At 33.7% G+C, this 15,000-nt stretch overlaps 1 pseudogene; it reads right to left on the bottom strand.

Annotated features, from left to right (window-relative positions):
- LOC137654914 (irregular chiasm C-roughest protein-like) overlaps positions 1–15,000 on the bottom strand; it is a 207,321-nt pseudogene that overhangs the window by 81,175 nt on the left and 111,146 nt on the right.

Below are 15,000 nucleotides of genomic sequence, written 5' to 3'. Positions count from 1 at the left end.
TCTGTTTTTTAAATTAACAAAAAAAATAAAAAAAAACGAAAAAGCATTATCATAGAGAAAAAGACTACAAAATTTATCTATTTTAGTATTATCAAAAAAGAAAGGAAAGGAAAAAGTATTATCACAGGGAAAGACTACAAAAATTATCAGTTTTTTAAATTAACAAAAAAAAAAAAAAAAAAAAAAAAAAAAAAAAAAAAAAAAAAAAAAAAAAAAAAAGTATTATCACAGAAAAAAACACTACAAAAGTTATCTCCTTTTAAAGTTACCAAAAATGAAAAAAAAAGTTTTATCACAGAGAAAAAGACTACAAAAATTATCTATTTTTTAAGTTAACAAAAAATAAAAAGACGAAAAAGTATTATCACAGAAAAAAAAGACTACAAAAATTATCTAATTTTTAGGTTAAAAAAAATAAAAAGACGAAAAAGTATTATCACAGGAAAAAAGACTACAAAAATTATCTATTTTTTTAAGTTAAAAAATAAATAAAAAGACGAAAAAGTATTATCACAGAAAAAAAGACTACAAAAATTATCTAATTTTTAGGTTAAAAAGAATAAAAAGACGAAAAAGTATTATCACAGAGAAAGACTACAAAAATTATCTATTTTTCAAGTTAAAAAAAAAATAAAAATACGAAAAAGTATTATCACAGAGAAAAAGACTACAAAAATTATCTGTTTTTTAAATTAACAAAATAATAAAAGAACGAAAAAGTATTATCATAGAGAAAAAGACTACAAAAAATTATCTATTTTATTACTATCAAAAAAGAAAGAAAAGGAAAAAGTATTATCACAGAGAAAAAGTCTACAAAAATTATCTTTTTTTTTTAAAGTTACCAAAAAAGAAAGAAAAAAAGAAAAAGTATCATTACTGAAAAAAAAAGACTACAAAAATTATCTTGTTTTAAGGTTACCAAAATAGAAAAAGTATTATCACAGAGAAAAGACTACAAAAATGATCTATTTTTAAAGTTACCAAAAAAGAAAGAAAAGGAAAAAGTATTATCACAGAGAACAAAGACTACAAAAGTTATCTATTTTTAAGGTTACCAAAAAAGAAAAAAAAGAAAAAAAGTATTATCACAGAGAACAAAGACTACAAAAGTTATCTATTTTTAAGGTTACCAAAAAAGAAAAAAAAGAAAAAAAGTATTATCACAGAGAACAAAGACTACAAAAATTATCTATTTTTAAGGTTACCAAAAAAGAAAAAAAAGGAAAAAGTATTATCACAGAGAAAAAGACTACAAAAATTATCTAATTTTCAAGTTAACAAAAAAAAAAAAAAAAAAGGAAGAGAAATAGTATTATCACAGAAAGAAAGACTACAAAAATTATCTATTATTTTAGGATTATAAAAAAAAAACGAAAAACTACACGTTTCACAGGAAAAGAAAAAAAAACTAAAAAAAAATCCGTTTTTCTTCAGCAAGATATGAATTATGGAAGAGAGAAGCAAATTAAAAAAAAAGTATTATCACAGAGAAAAAGACCAAAAATTAACTATATTTTTAGGATTATGAAAAAAAAAAAAAAAAAAAAAAAAAAAAAAAAAAAAAAAAAAAAAAAAAAAACGAAAAACTACACATGTTTCACAGGAAAAGAAAATAAACTAAAAAAAAAATCCGTTTTTCTTCAGCAAGATATGAATTATGGAAGAGAGAGCATCAAATTTGAAAATCATATGAGGGCCTGTGACCCAGAACTTCCTATTTTTTTTTCTCCTATGGTAATTCGTATTTTCATAATTCTCCCCCGAAGGCTGTTTAAAAAATACTATATGTTTATGGATATTTCGGGATTTGAATTACATGAAAAATGGTTTTTGGAGTAATTCATTTCAGAAATTCTTTAGACATGTGAAAGTTGAGATCAAAATTTACTGGATATATATAAAATCCCTTTCTGACTGCGGATACCTTAACGTGGTGAAAAAATTTACGTATCATCATGGTAAGCAAAGCTGTACTAGTCAGGGCCACCCATACTAGGTTGGTTTGCTGTGAGTGATCAAAGAATTATCTGACTAAACTCCAGATTCAGAACAAAGTCTACAGGATACCTAAAAAATCTTTTTTGAATGGGGATACCTTAACGTTGTGAAAAGGTTTGCGTATCGCCATGATCAGCAAAGCTGTACTAGTCATGTCCACCCATACTAGGTTGGTTTGCTGTGAGTGATCAGACTGAAATCTATAGCTAAACCCCAGATTAAGAACAAACTCTACAAAATCTATTGGATATCTATAAAATCACTTTCTAAGCTCATTTTTCCTTTGCTTACACATGATATGGATAAGGCGGGATTGGGGGAAGAAAATGCAGGGAATAGAAATAGGGGGGAAAAGTGGACTAGAGCGGCCAACCCTTCTATACAATGGTCATAATATATATATATATATATATATATATATATATATATATATATATGTATATGTATATATATATATATATATATATATATATATATATATATATATATATATATATATGATAAATTTTTGCACATTTAAACGTATTTTTCATATTTCAAATAAGCCATATATATTAATACATTAAAGTCAGGATTCTCTTAACGACCTCGGGATCAGAGCCCCAGGCGAAATCACTCAAAAACTATAGTATCAGACCGGCCCCCAGGTCGTTAAGAGAATCCAAACTTTAATGTATTAATATATATGGCTTATTTGAAATATATATATATATATATATATATATATATATATACATTGATAAACATATATATTTAAATATATATATACAGTATATATAAACATATGTATGCATATATATCTATATATACAGTATATATATATATATATATATATATATATATATATATATATATATACACAGTATATATAAATAGACATATACACATACATACATATATATATATATATATATATATATATATATATATATATATAAATATATATATACATACCCAATTCACCTAAATGTCAATACCAAAGAAAAGTGACCACACCATCTAAAAACACTGTAGGAACAAAAGACATAAAAAGAGTCTCTTTAGAAACGGCCCCTTTTCCCTCCTCTTCTGTTTTTCCAAAACTGATCATATCTGAACATCCGATGAGATTTGTGGATTCTGTGAGAGAGAGAGAGAGAGAGAGAGAGAGAGAGAGAGAGAGAGAGAGAGAGAGAGAGAGAGAGAGAGAGAGATTATATTCGTACTCACATACTTGTAAGTAAAAGTGTTCACATAAGTAATGATCATAAACGGTTTAAAGGTTTAAAGGGCACTCATGAATGGCAGAGGCAAGGGACAGTGACATTACCCTATCAAGCAGGACAATGCCCTTGAGACTGACGCTATATACATATGATTAGCACCTAAACCTACTCTCTACCCAAGCTAGGACCAGGGAGGGCCAAGCAATGGCTGCTGATGACTCAGCAGGTAGACCTATAGGGTCCCCCAAACGCCTCATCCTTAGCTCACAAGGATGGTAGGTTGCAGACACTAAAGGAACTAACGAGTCTGAGCGGGACTCGAACCCCAGTCTGGCAAACTCCAGGTAAGGAGGTTACCAATAGTTATATAAAGATAATGCAAAAAAAAATGGGTGAGAAACAATATGTGTGTAAAGGACAAATATGAAAAGGTTGCAAACACTAAAGGAACTAACGAGTCTAAAAGGGACTCGAACCCCAGTCTGGCGATCGCCAGGCAAGGACCTAACCAACAGTAATATAAAGATAATACAGAAAATTCATGAGAAGTAATATATGTGAAACAGTTATATAAAGATAATACAAAAGATTGATGAGAAAAAAATATATGTGAAACAGCTATATAAAGATAATACAGAAAATCTGATGAGAAAAGAATATATGTGAAACAGTTATATAAAGATAATACAGAAAATTGATGAGAAAAAAAATATATGTGAAACAGTTATATAAAGATAATACAGAAAATCTGATGAGAAAAGAATATATGTGAAACAGTTATATAAAGATAATACAGAAAATTGATGAGAAAAAAAAATATATGTGAAACAGTTATATAAAGATAATACAGAAAATTGATGAGAAAAAGATATATGTGAAACAGTTATATAAAGATAATACAGAAAATTGATGAGAAAAAGATATATGTGAAACAGTTATATAAAGACAATACAGAAAATTGATGAGAAGTAATATATGTGAAACAGTTATAAAAAGATAATACAGAAAATTTGATGAGAAAAAAATATATGTGAAACAGTTATATAAAGATACAGAAAATTGATGAGGAAAAGATATATGTGAAACAGTTATATATAGATAATACAGAAAATTGATGAGAAAAAGATATATGTGAAACAGTTATATAAAGATAATACAGAAAATTGATGAGAAAAAGATATATGTGAAAGAGTTATATAAAGATAATACAGAAAATTGATGAGAAAAAGATATATGTGAAACAGTTATATAAAGATAATACAGAAAATTGATGAGAAAAAGATATATGTGAAACAGTAATATAAAGATAATACAGAAAATTGATGAGAAAAAGATATATGTGAAACAGTTATATAAAGATAATACAGAAAATTGATGAGAACAAAATATATGTGAAAGTTATATAAAGATAATACAGAAAATTGATGAGAAAAAGATATATGTGAAACAGTTATATAAAGATAATACAGAAAATTGATGAAAAAAAGATATATGTGAAACAGTTATATAAAGATAATACAGAAAATTGATGAGAAAAAGATATATGTGAAACAGTTATATAAAGATAATACAGAAGATTGATGAGAAAAAGATATCTGTGAAATAGTTATATAAAGATAATACAAAAGATTGATGAGTATATAACTGTTTCACATATATCTTTTTCTCATCAATTTTCTGTATTATCTTTATATAACTGTTTCACATATATCTTTTTTTCATCCTTATATAAAGAAAATACAGAAAATTGATGAGAAAATAATATACGTGAAAAGGACAAATATAAAAACGACCTAACCTTGTGAGTGGGGATGTCAAAGCCTGATTGGACGTGAGGCAGGTGATGGTCGAATTGTGGTGGAACCTTTGGGGTGTGAAAGAGAGCCTCGAACGGACGGTGACTCTCTTCTCGTCTGCCATGGGCTCCGTGGATAACACGGAGCCGGTTTTTATGGTCTCTCGTAGGGCGTCATCCACCCACTGAATCTGCAGAAGAAGAAGAAGAAGGAATTATTGCTCTGGAAAAGAGGTTTTGCAATCTGGAATTGAAGTGTGATCCTATTTCGAAAAAAGGATTCTTTTAAAAAGGTAATAATCCAGGAAGGATTTATGAAAAGAAGGATTTGGTCTCTCGTAGGGCGTCTTCCACCCACTGAATCTGCAGAAGAAGAAGAAGAAGGAATTATTGCTCTGGGAAAGAGGTTTTGCAATCTGGAATTGAAGTGTAATCCTATTTCGAACAAGGGAATTTTTTTAAAGGTATTAATCCAGGAAGGATTTATGAAAGGAAGGATTTGGTCTCTCGTAGGGCGTCTTCCACCCACTGAATCTGCAGATGAAGCAGAAGGAATTATTGCTCTGGAAAAGAGGTTTTGCAATCTGGAATTGAAGTGTGATCCTATTTCGAACAAGGGATTTTTTGAAAGGTATTAATCCAGGAAGGATTTGGTCTCTCGTAGGGCGTCGTCCACCCACTGAATCTGCAGAAGAAGAAGACGAAGAAGAAGAAGGAATTATTGCTCTGGAAAAGAGGTTTTGCAATCTGGAATTGAAGTGTAATCCTATTTCTGAAAAAGGATTTTTTAAAGGTATTAATCCAGGAAGGATTTATGAAAGGAAGGATTTGGTCTCTCGTAGGGCGTCGTCCACCCACTGAATCTGCAGAAGAAGAAGAAGAAGAAGGAGAGGAAATTATTGCTCTGGAAAAGAGGTTTTGCCATCTGGAATTGAAGTGTAATCCTATTTCGAAAAAGGGATTTTTTTTAAAGGTATTAATCCATGAAGGATTTATGAAAGGAAGGATTTGGTCTCTCGTAGGGCGTCGTCCACCCACTGAATCTGCAGAAGAAGAAGAAGAAGAAGAAGGAATTATTGCTCTGGAAAAGAGGTTTTGCAATCTGGAATTGAAGTGTAATCCTATTTCGAAAAAGGGATTTTTTTTAAAGGTATTAATCCATGAAGGATTTATGAAAGGAAGGATTTGGTCTCTCGTAGGGCGTCGTCCACTCACTGAATCTGCAGAAGAAGAAGAAGGAATTATTGCTCTGGAAAAGAGGTTTTGCAATCTGGAATTGAAGTGTAATCCTATTTCGAACAAGGGATTTTTCTTTAAAGGTATTAATCCAGGAGGGATTTATGAAAGGAAGGATTTGATCTCTCGTAGGGCGTCTTCCACCCACTGAATCTGCAGAAGAAGAAGAAGAAGAAGAAGGAATTATTGCTCTGGAAAAGAGGTTTTGCAATCTGGAATTGAAGTGTAATCCTATTTTGAACAAGGGATTTTTCTTTAAAGGTATTAATCCAGGAAGGATTTATGAAAGGAAGGATTTAGTCTCTCGTAGGGCGTCCTCCACCCACTGAATCTGCAGAAGAAGAAGAAGAAGGAATTATTGCTCTGGAAAAGAGGTTTTGCAATCTGGAATTGAAGTGTAATCCTATTTCGAACAAGGGATTTTTTTTTAAAGGTATTAATCCAGGAAGGATTTATGAAAGGAAGGATTTGGTCTCTCGTAGGGCATCGTCCACGCACTGAATCTGCAGAAGAAGAAGAAGAAGGAATTATTGCTCTGGGAAAGAGGTTTTGCAATCTGGAATTGAAGTGTAATCCTATTTCGAAGAAAGGATTTTTTTAAAGGTATTAATCCAGGAGGGATTTATGAAAGGAAGGATTTGGTCTCTCGTAGGGCGTCGTCCACCCACTGAATCTGCAGAAGAAGAAGAAGAAGAAGAAGAAGGAATTATTGCTCTGGAAAAGAGGTTTTGCAATCTGGAATTGAAGTGTAATCCTATTTCGAAAAAAGGATTTTTCTTTAAAGGTATTAATCCAGGAAGGATTTATGAAAGGAAGGATTTGGTCTCTCGTAGGGCATCGTCCACCCACTGAATCTGCAGGAGAAGAAGAAGAAGGAATTATTGCTCTGGAAAAGAGGTTTTGCAATCTGGAATTGAAGTGTAATCCTATTTCGAACAAGGGATTTTTCTTTAAAGGTATTAATCCAGGAAGGATTTAGTCTCTCGTAGGGCGTCGTGCACCCACTGAATCTGCAGAAGGAGAAGAAGAAGGAATTATTGCTCTGGAAAAGAGGTTTTGCAATCTGGAATTGAAGTGTAATCCTATTTCGAACAAGGGATTTTTCTTTAAAGGTATTAATCCAGGAGGGATTTATGAAAGGAAGGATTTGATCTCTCGTAGGGCGTCTTCCACCCACTGAATCTGCAGAAGAAGAAGAAGAAGAAGAAGGAATTATTGCTCTGGAAAAGAGGTTTTGCAATCTGGAATTGAAGTGTAATCCTATTTTGAACAAGGGATTTTTCTTTAAAGGTATTAATCCAGGAAGGATTTATGAAAGGAAGGATTTAGTCTCTCGTAGGGCGTCCTCCACCCACTGAATCTGCAGAAGAAGAAGAAGAAGGAATTATTGCTCTGGAAAAGAGGTTTTGCAATCTGGAATTGAAGTGTAATCCTATTTCGAACAAGGGATTTTTTTTTAAAGGTATTAATCCAGGAAGGATTTATGAAAGGAAGGATTTGGTCTCTCGTAGGGCATCGTCCACGCACTGAATCTGCAGAAGAAGAAGAAGAAGGAATTATTGCTCTGGGAAAGAGGTTTTGCAATCTGGAATTGAAGTGTAATCCTATTTCGAAGAAAGGATTTTTTTAAAGGTATTAATCCAGGAGGGATTTATGAAAGGAAGGATTTGGTCTCTCGTAGGGCGTCGTCCACCCACTGAATCTGCAGAAGAAGAAGAAGAAGAAGAAGAAGGAATTATTGCTCTGGAAAAGAGGTTTTGCAATCTGGAATTGAAGTGTAATCCTATTTCGAAAAAAGGATTTTTCTTTAAAGGTATTAATCCAGGAAGGATTTATGAAAGGAAGGATTTGGTCTCTCGTAGGGCATCGTCCACCCACTGAATCTGCAGGAGAAGAAGAAGAAGGAATTATTGCTCTGGAAAAGAGGTTTTGCAATCTGGAATTGAAGTGTAATCCTATTTCGAACAAGGGATTTTTCTTTAAAGGTATTAATCCAGGAAGGATTTAGTCTCTCGTAGGGCGTCGTGCACCCACTGAATCTGCAGAAGGAGAAGAAGAAGGAATTATTGCTCTGGAAAAGAGGTTTTGCAATCTGGAATTGAAGTGTAATCCTATTTCGAACAAGGGATTTTTCTTTAAAGGTATTAATCCAGGAAGGATTTAGTCTCTCGTAGGGCTTCGTCCACCCACTGAATCTGCAGAAGAAGAAGAAGATGGAATTATTGCTCTGGAAAAGAGGTTTTGCAATCTGGAATTGAAGTGTAATCCTATTTCGAACAAAGGATTTTTTTAAAAGGTATTAATCCAGGAAGGATTTATGAAAGGAAGGATTTGGTCTCTCGTAGGGCGTCGTCCACCCACTGAATCTGCAGAAGAAGAAGAAGAAGGAATTATTGCTCTGGGAAAGAGATTTTGCAATCTGGAATTGAAGTGCATCCTATTTCGAACAAGGGATTTTTTTTAAAGGTATTAATCCAGGAAGGATTTATGAAAGGAAGGATTTGGTCTCTCGTAGGGCGTCGTCCACCCACTGAATCTGCAGGAGAAGAAGAAGAAGGAATTATTGCCCTGGGAAAGAGGTTTTGCAATCTGGAATTGGAGTGTAATCCTATTTCGAACAAGGGATTTTTTTTAAAGGTATTAATCCAGGAAGGATTTAGTCTCTCGTAGGGCTTCGTCCACCCACTGAATCTGCAGAAGAAGAAGAAGAAGGAATTATTGCTCTGGGAAAGAGATTTTGCAATCTGGAATTGAAGTGCATCCTATTTCGAACAAGGGATTTTTTTTAAAGGTATTAATCCAGGAAGGATTTATGAAAGGAAGGATTTGGTCTCTCGTAGGGCGTCGTCCACCCACTGAATCTGCAGAAGAAGAAGAAGAAGGAATTATTGCCCTGGGAAAGAGGTTTTGCAATCTGGAATTGGAGTGTAATCCTATTTCGAACAAGGGATTTTTTTTAAAGGTATTAATCCAGGAAGGATTTATGAAAGGAAGGATTTGGTCTCTCGTAGGGCGTCGTCCACCCACTGAATCTGCAGAAGAAGAAGAAGAAGGAATTATTGCTCTGGGAAAGAGATTTTGCAATCTGGAATTGAAGTGCATCCTATTTCGAACAAGGGATTTTTTTTAAAGGTATTAATCCAGGAAGGATTTATGAAAGGAAGGATTTGGTCTCTCGTAGGGCGTCGTCCACCCACTGAATCTGCAGAAGAAGAAGAAGAAGGAATTATTGCCCTGGGAAAGAGGTTTTGCAATCTGGAATTGGAGTGTAATCCTATTTCGAACAAGGGATTTTTTTTAAAGGTATTAATCCAGGAAGGATTTATGAAAGGAAGGATTTGGTCTCTCGTAGGGCGTCGTCCACCCACTGAATCTGCAGAAGAAGAAGAAGAAGGAATTATTGCTCTGGAAAAGAGGTTTTGCAATCTGGAATTGGAGTGTAATCCTATTTCGAACAAGGGATTTTTTTTAAAGGTATTAATCCAGGAAGGATTTATGAAAGGAAGGATTTGGTCTCTCGTAGGGCGTCGTCCACCCACTGAATCTGCAGAAGAAGAAGAAGAAGGAATTATTGCCCTGGGAAAGAGGTTTTGCAATCTGGAATTGAAGAGTAATCCTATTTCTGAAAAAGGGATTTTTTTTAAAGGTATTAATCCAAGAGGGATTATTAAAGGGAGGATTAACATGATATCAAATACTGACTTTGTAAAATATGAAGTATCATGAAGAGTAATTAAAGGGAAGTGGTTTCATACTTATTTTTCTATGGAATTCATAGAAAGTATATAATGTAAGATGGAATTTATGGAAACATTAACCAAGGGGGAATTCTTGAAATAAAAGTATTATTATTATAATTATTATTATTAGCTAAGCTACAACCCTAATTGGGAAAGCATGATGCTACAAGCCCTCTGACTCCAACAGGAGAAAATAGCCCAGTGAGGAAAGGAAATAAGGAAACATATAGTATGCCTGAGTGTACCCCTGAAGTCCACAGATTTACCTGATATTACAGAAGAAAAATTTCGAGTTAAAAAAAGAAAAAAAAAAAAAAAAAAAAAAAAGGGGAGTACAATTGAACACAGGATTTGCTGGCACACCACGGTCTGAAAAAGTATACCCTGTCCCACCCTTACTGCACGGAGAGTATCCAAACAGATAGTGTAGGGAAAGATGAAGATGACAAGGCAAGGGACAGTGACATTACTCTAGCAAGCGGGAATATGCCCTAGAGACTGGCCATATATACATATGATCAGCACTTAAGGCTCCTCTCCACCCAAGCTAGAACCAAGGAGGGCCAGGCAATGGCTGCTGATGACTCAGCAGATAAACCTATAGGATCTCACAAACCCACCTTCCTTAACTCACAAGGATGGTGAGGTTGCAGCGACCAAAGGAACTAACGGGTTTGAGCGGGACTCCAACTCCAGTCTGGCGATCACCGGTCGGAGACTTTACCAATAAGACCACAACAGGAACTCTTCACGTAGTATGGGTGTGACAGGGTGAACTTTCTCAGAGAAAGGTGTGCCATACAAACTTGTATCCAACTGTACCTTCCTATGAATAGGTCTGGCGTGCGTGTAATCCAAGAAGGATTAATGGATAAATGGATATTGGATTACTGGATAATATCATCAAATAGTGAATATATGAGTTGGGAATGACTGTAGACTCGCAGCGGTGCCCTTTTAGCTCGGAAAAGTTTCCGGATCGCTGATTGGTTGGACAAGATAATTCTAACCAATCAGCGATCAGGAAACTTTTCCGAGCTAAAAAGGCACCGCCGCGAGTCGGTGCAATTAATCATCGCTAAAAGAAATGGACTATAGTTGAAATTTTATTTACATTTCACAAATAGGAATAATGAAATGTATAATTGGAATCAATTATAATGACCTTAGCCTCTGTACCATGGTCTTCTACTCTCTTGGGTTAGAGTTCTCTTGCTTGAGGGTACATTCGGCCACTCTATTCTATCTAATTTCTCTTCCTCTTATTTTGTTAAAGATTTTATAGTTTATATAATAAATATTTATTTTAATGTTACTGTTCTTAAAATATTTTAAGTGTTAATTACTTCTCTTATTTACTTGTTTCCTTTCCTCACTGGGCTATTTTCCCTGTTGGAGCCCTCGGGCTTATAGCAAGCTGCTTTTCAAACTAGGGTAGTAGCTTAGCAAGTAATAATAATAATAATAGTAATAATAATAATAATAATAATAATAATAATGATAATAATAATAACAACAAAATGACATACTGTGCTTCGGAACCATATTTAAAAAGCTTATTTTCATCAGAGAAAAATTCAGACTGTTTCCCTCGAAATAAATAAACACTGTATGCATATTTTATGGTATGTTTATTTTCCCAGAGGGGTTTCATAGAAAAAAAACGTTTGTTTTTCCATGGAATAAAAAATTCTTGTTTCAAATTTATCCCTGCTATACACTAAAGTTTTTTTTTCGTTTTTTTTTTTTAACAAAAACATAAAACACATACGTTTTTCAATACGCAATAATCCTTGTGTGAGGTACGAACATACGCAAATGTATAAAAAAAAATACAGAATTTATGTTTTCAAGAATAATCCTCGTGTGAGGTACGAACATACGCAAAAAAAAAAAAAAAAAAAAAAGCCATATGGAAAGTACTCTCTTTGAAAGGTTTAAAGGCCGCTCATGAATGGCAGAGGCGAGGGACAGTGGCATTGTCCTATCAAGCAGGACAAAGCCCTAGAGCCTGACCATATAATACACATATTACCCCCCTCTCCATCCAAGCTAGGACCAAGGAGGGCCAGGCAATGGCTGCGGATGACTCAGCAGATAGACCTATAGGCTCCCCCAAAACCCCCATCCTTAGCTCACAAGGATGGTGAGGTTGCAGCGACCAAAGAAACTAACGAGTTTGAGCGGGACTCAAACCCCAATCTGGCTTTCACCAGTCAGGGACGTTACCACATCGGCCACCACAACCTTTTTTTGCATGAATAGAAATCTCTTCACTTTTCTTAAAAGAATGTAAATAATTTCAAATAAAAGAATATTTTATTTTACTTAAAGGTATGAATATAGGTTTTCACTTTGCAGTAAACACATTGGATTGAGATATGACTATTGTAAAAACGCCATATTCAATATTTCTATTTTTTTTTTCTGTCCGCTGATAAGTATTTTAGAGTAGCAGTATATATTATTATCATCATCATTGTTATTATTATTATTATTATTTTCATAATTATTATTATTAATATTATCTTTGTTATTATTATCATTATTATTATTTCTATTATCATTATTATTATCAATTGCTGTACTTGTTTTTAATATTATTATTATTATTATTATTACCATTATTATTATTGCAAGCTAGGCTATAACCCTAGTTGCACAAACAAGATGCTATAAGCCCAAGGGCTCCAACAGGGAAAAATAGCCCAGTGAGGAAAGGAAACAAGGAAATAAATAAACTACAAGAGAAGAATAAACAATCAAAATAAATTATCTCAAGAACAGTAACAACAACAAATGCATTCATTTCTAGTTAATTGCTGGAAAAAGGCCTCAGATATGTTAATTCATGTCTGGGGTTTGGCTAGTTTTCATCCCCCGCCTTGCCAATCAGGATTTGTGATGGTGGGAGATTTTTGTCTGATTGCTCACAGCAAACCAAACTAGTATGGGTGGCCCTGACTAGTACAGCTCTGCTGATCATGGTGATACACAAACCCTTTCACCACGTTAAGTTATCCCCACTCAAAAATAAGGATAGAGAAATATAGGGGTATATAAATGTGGCAATGTCCCTGACTGGTGAACGCCAGACTGAGGTTCAAGTCCCGCTCAAACTCGTTAGTTCCTTTGGTCGCTGTAACCTCACCAGCCTTGTGAGGTAAGGATGATAGGTTTGGGGGAGCCTAAAGGTCTATCTGCTGAGTCATCAGCAGCCATTGCCTGGCCATCCTTGTGTAGAGAGGGGGACTTGGGCTCTGATCATATGTCTATATGGTCAGTCTCTAGGGCATTGTCCTGCTTGATAGGGCAAATATCACTGTCCCTTACCTCTGCCATTCATGAGCGGCCTTTATACCTTTAGAGTGAAATCCTGCGCTCAGCAACCCTCTTTCATCCGTCCTAAGGCGACAATATATAAAAGGACGAAGAAGAAATGTAAACAAGCGAGACAAGGAAATCTCCCAAGAGAAGATGGCGAAAGTAGGCCTAATAGGGCTTAGAAAAGGCCTATTACGGGCCATCGAGATGCGGAAGAAACTTCAGAAAGGGAGAAGGTACATGGATGAGACCGTGGGAAGGGGGTAGACCCATCGGGAGGGGAATTAGAGGGGGACCTGAAGAGTTTTCGGGTGAAAAATTGATGGGCGCCTTAACGCTGTTACATCGCTCGGCCATAAATAAGGATGCTGGGAAGGTCTTATACATAGAATATTGGTCGGATTTTTGCTGATGGAGAGGAAATGACTCTTGATAAACTATTTGGAAGTGAACGAAGTGTTGGAATATAGAAGATTGATTTCTTTAATGTTCGTTTTTTTTTTGGAGTGATTTTGTATATCAAAGTAAGGGAAAACTAAACTATTGGAACAGGGAAGTGAACGAAGTGTTGGAATATAGAAGATTGATTTCTTTAATGTTCGTTTTTTTTAATGATTTTGTATATCAAAGTGAGGGAAAACTACACTTATGGGACAGGGAAGTGAACGAAATGTTAAAATTCAGATTGATTTCTTTTACCTTCGGTTTTTTTTTTGTGATTTTATTTATTAAAGTGAGCGATAACTAAAGGTCTGGGACAGGGAAATGAATTAAAATTTGAAATATAGAAAATGTATTTCTTTTAAATTCAGTTTATTTAGTGTTTTTATATATCAAAGTGACCGAAAACTAAACTTCTGGGACAAGGAAGCGAACGAAATGTTAAAATACAGAAGATTGATTTCTTTTATATTCGTTTTTTTTTGTGATTTTATTTATTAAAGTGAACGAAAAATAAACTATTAGAACAGGGAAGCGAACGAAATGTTAAAATTCAGAAGATTAATTTCTTTTACTTTCGTTTTTTTTTTGCGATTTTATTTATTAAAGTGAGCGATAACTAAACTTCTGGGACAAGGAAGTGAACGAAATGTTAAAATTCAGAAGATTAATTTCTTTTACTTTCGTTTTTTTTGCGATTTTATTTATTAAAGTGAGCGATAACTAAACTTCTGGGACAAGGAAGTGAACGAAATGTTAAAATTCAGAAGATTAATTTCTTTTACTTTCGTTTTTTTTAGTGTTTTTGTATATTAAAGTGAGGTAAAACGAAACTATTGGGAAAGCAAAGTGAACGAAATGTTAAAATACAGAAGATTAATTTCTTTCATATTCGTTTTTTTTTCTTTTGAGTGTTTTCGTACATCAAAGTGAGGGAAAACTAGTTGCCAAGTCTTAATTTCCGTTCTCACCATCTCCAGAAATAGAAATGACTTCATCTATGTCTGCATCTTTTCCCACTTTTAAAGCAAATCTCAGGAAATATATGTTTTCTACAAGATTTTAGTTACAAATTTGTGGATTGGTTTTAATGTACTTGTGAATATCAGTTTTTAATGTTTTATAGGGGTCTACTGTAATTTTGCACACAGTATAGAATTTTAATGAGTTTTACTTTTTTCAGCTTTTTTTTTCTACTTTGAACATACTAATGCAAGTAGTGGACCAAATGTATTTTAGTTGGTAGTCAGAAGATTTA

This window comes from Palaemon carinicauda, chromosome 16 (genome assembly GCF_036898095.1).
Source record: "Palaemon carinicauda isolate YSFRI2023 chromosome 16, ASM3689809v2, whole genome shotgun sequence".
NCBI classification, from domain to species: Eukaryota; Metazoa; Arthropoda; class Malacostraca; order Decapoda; family Palaemonidae; genus Palaemon; species Palaemon carinicauda.
This window is presented reverse-complemented; position numbering and strand designations above follow the sequence as displayed.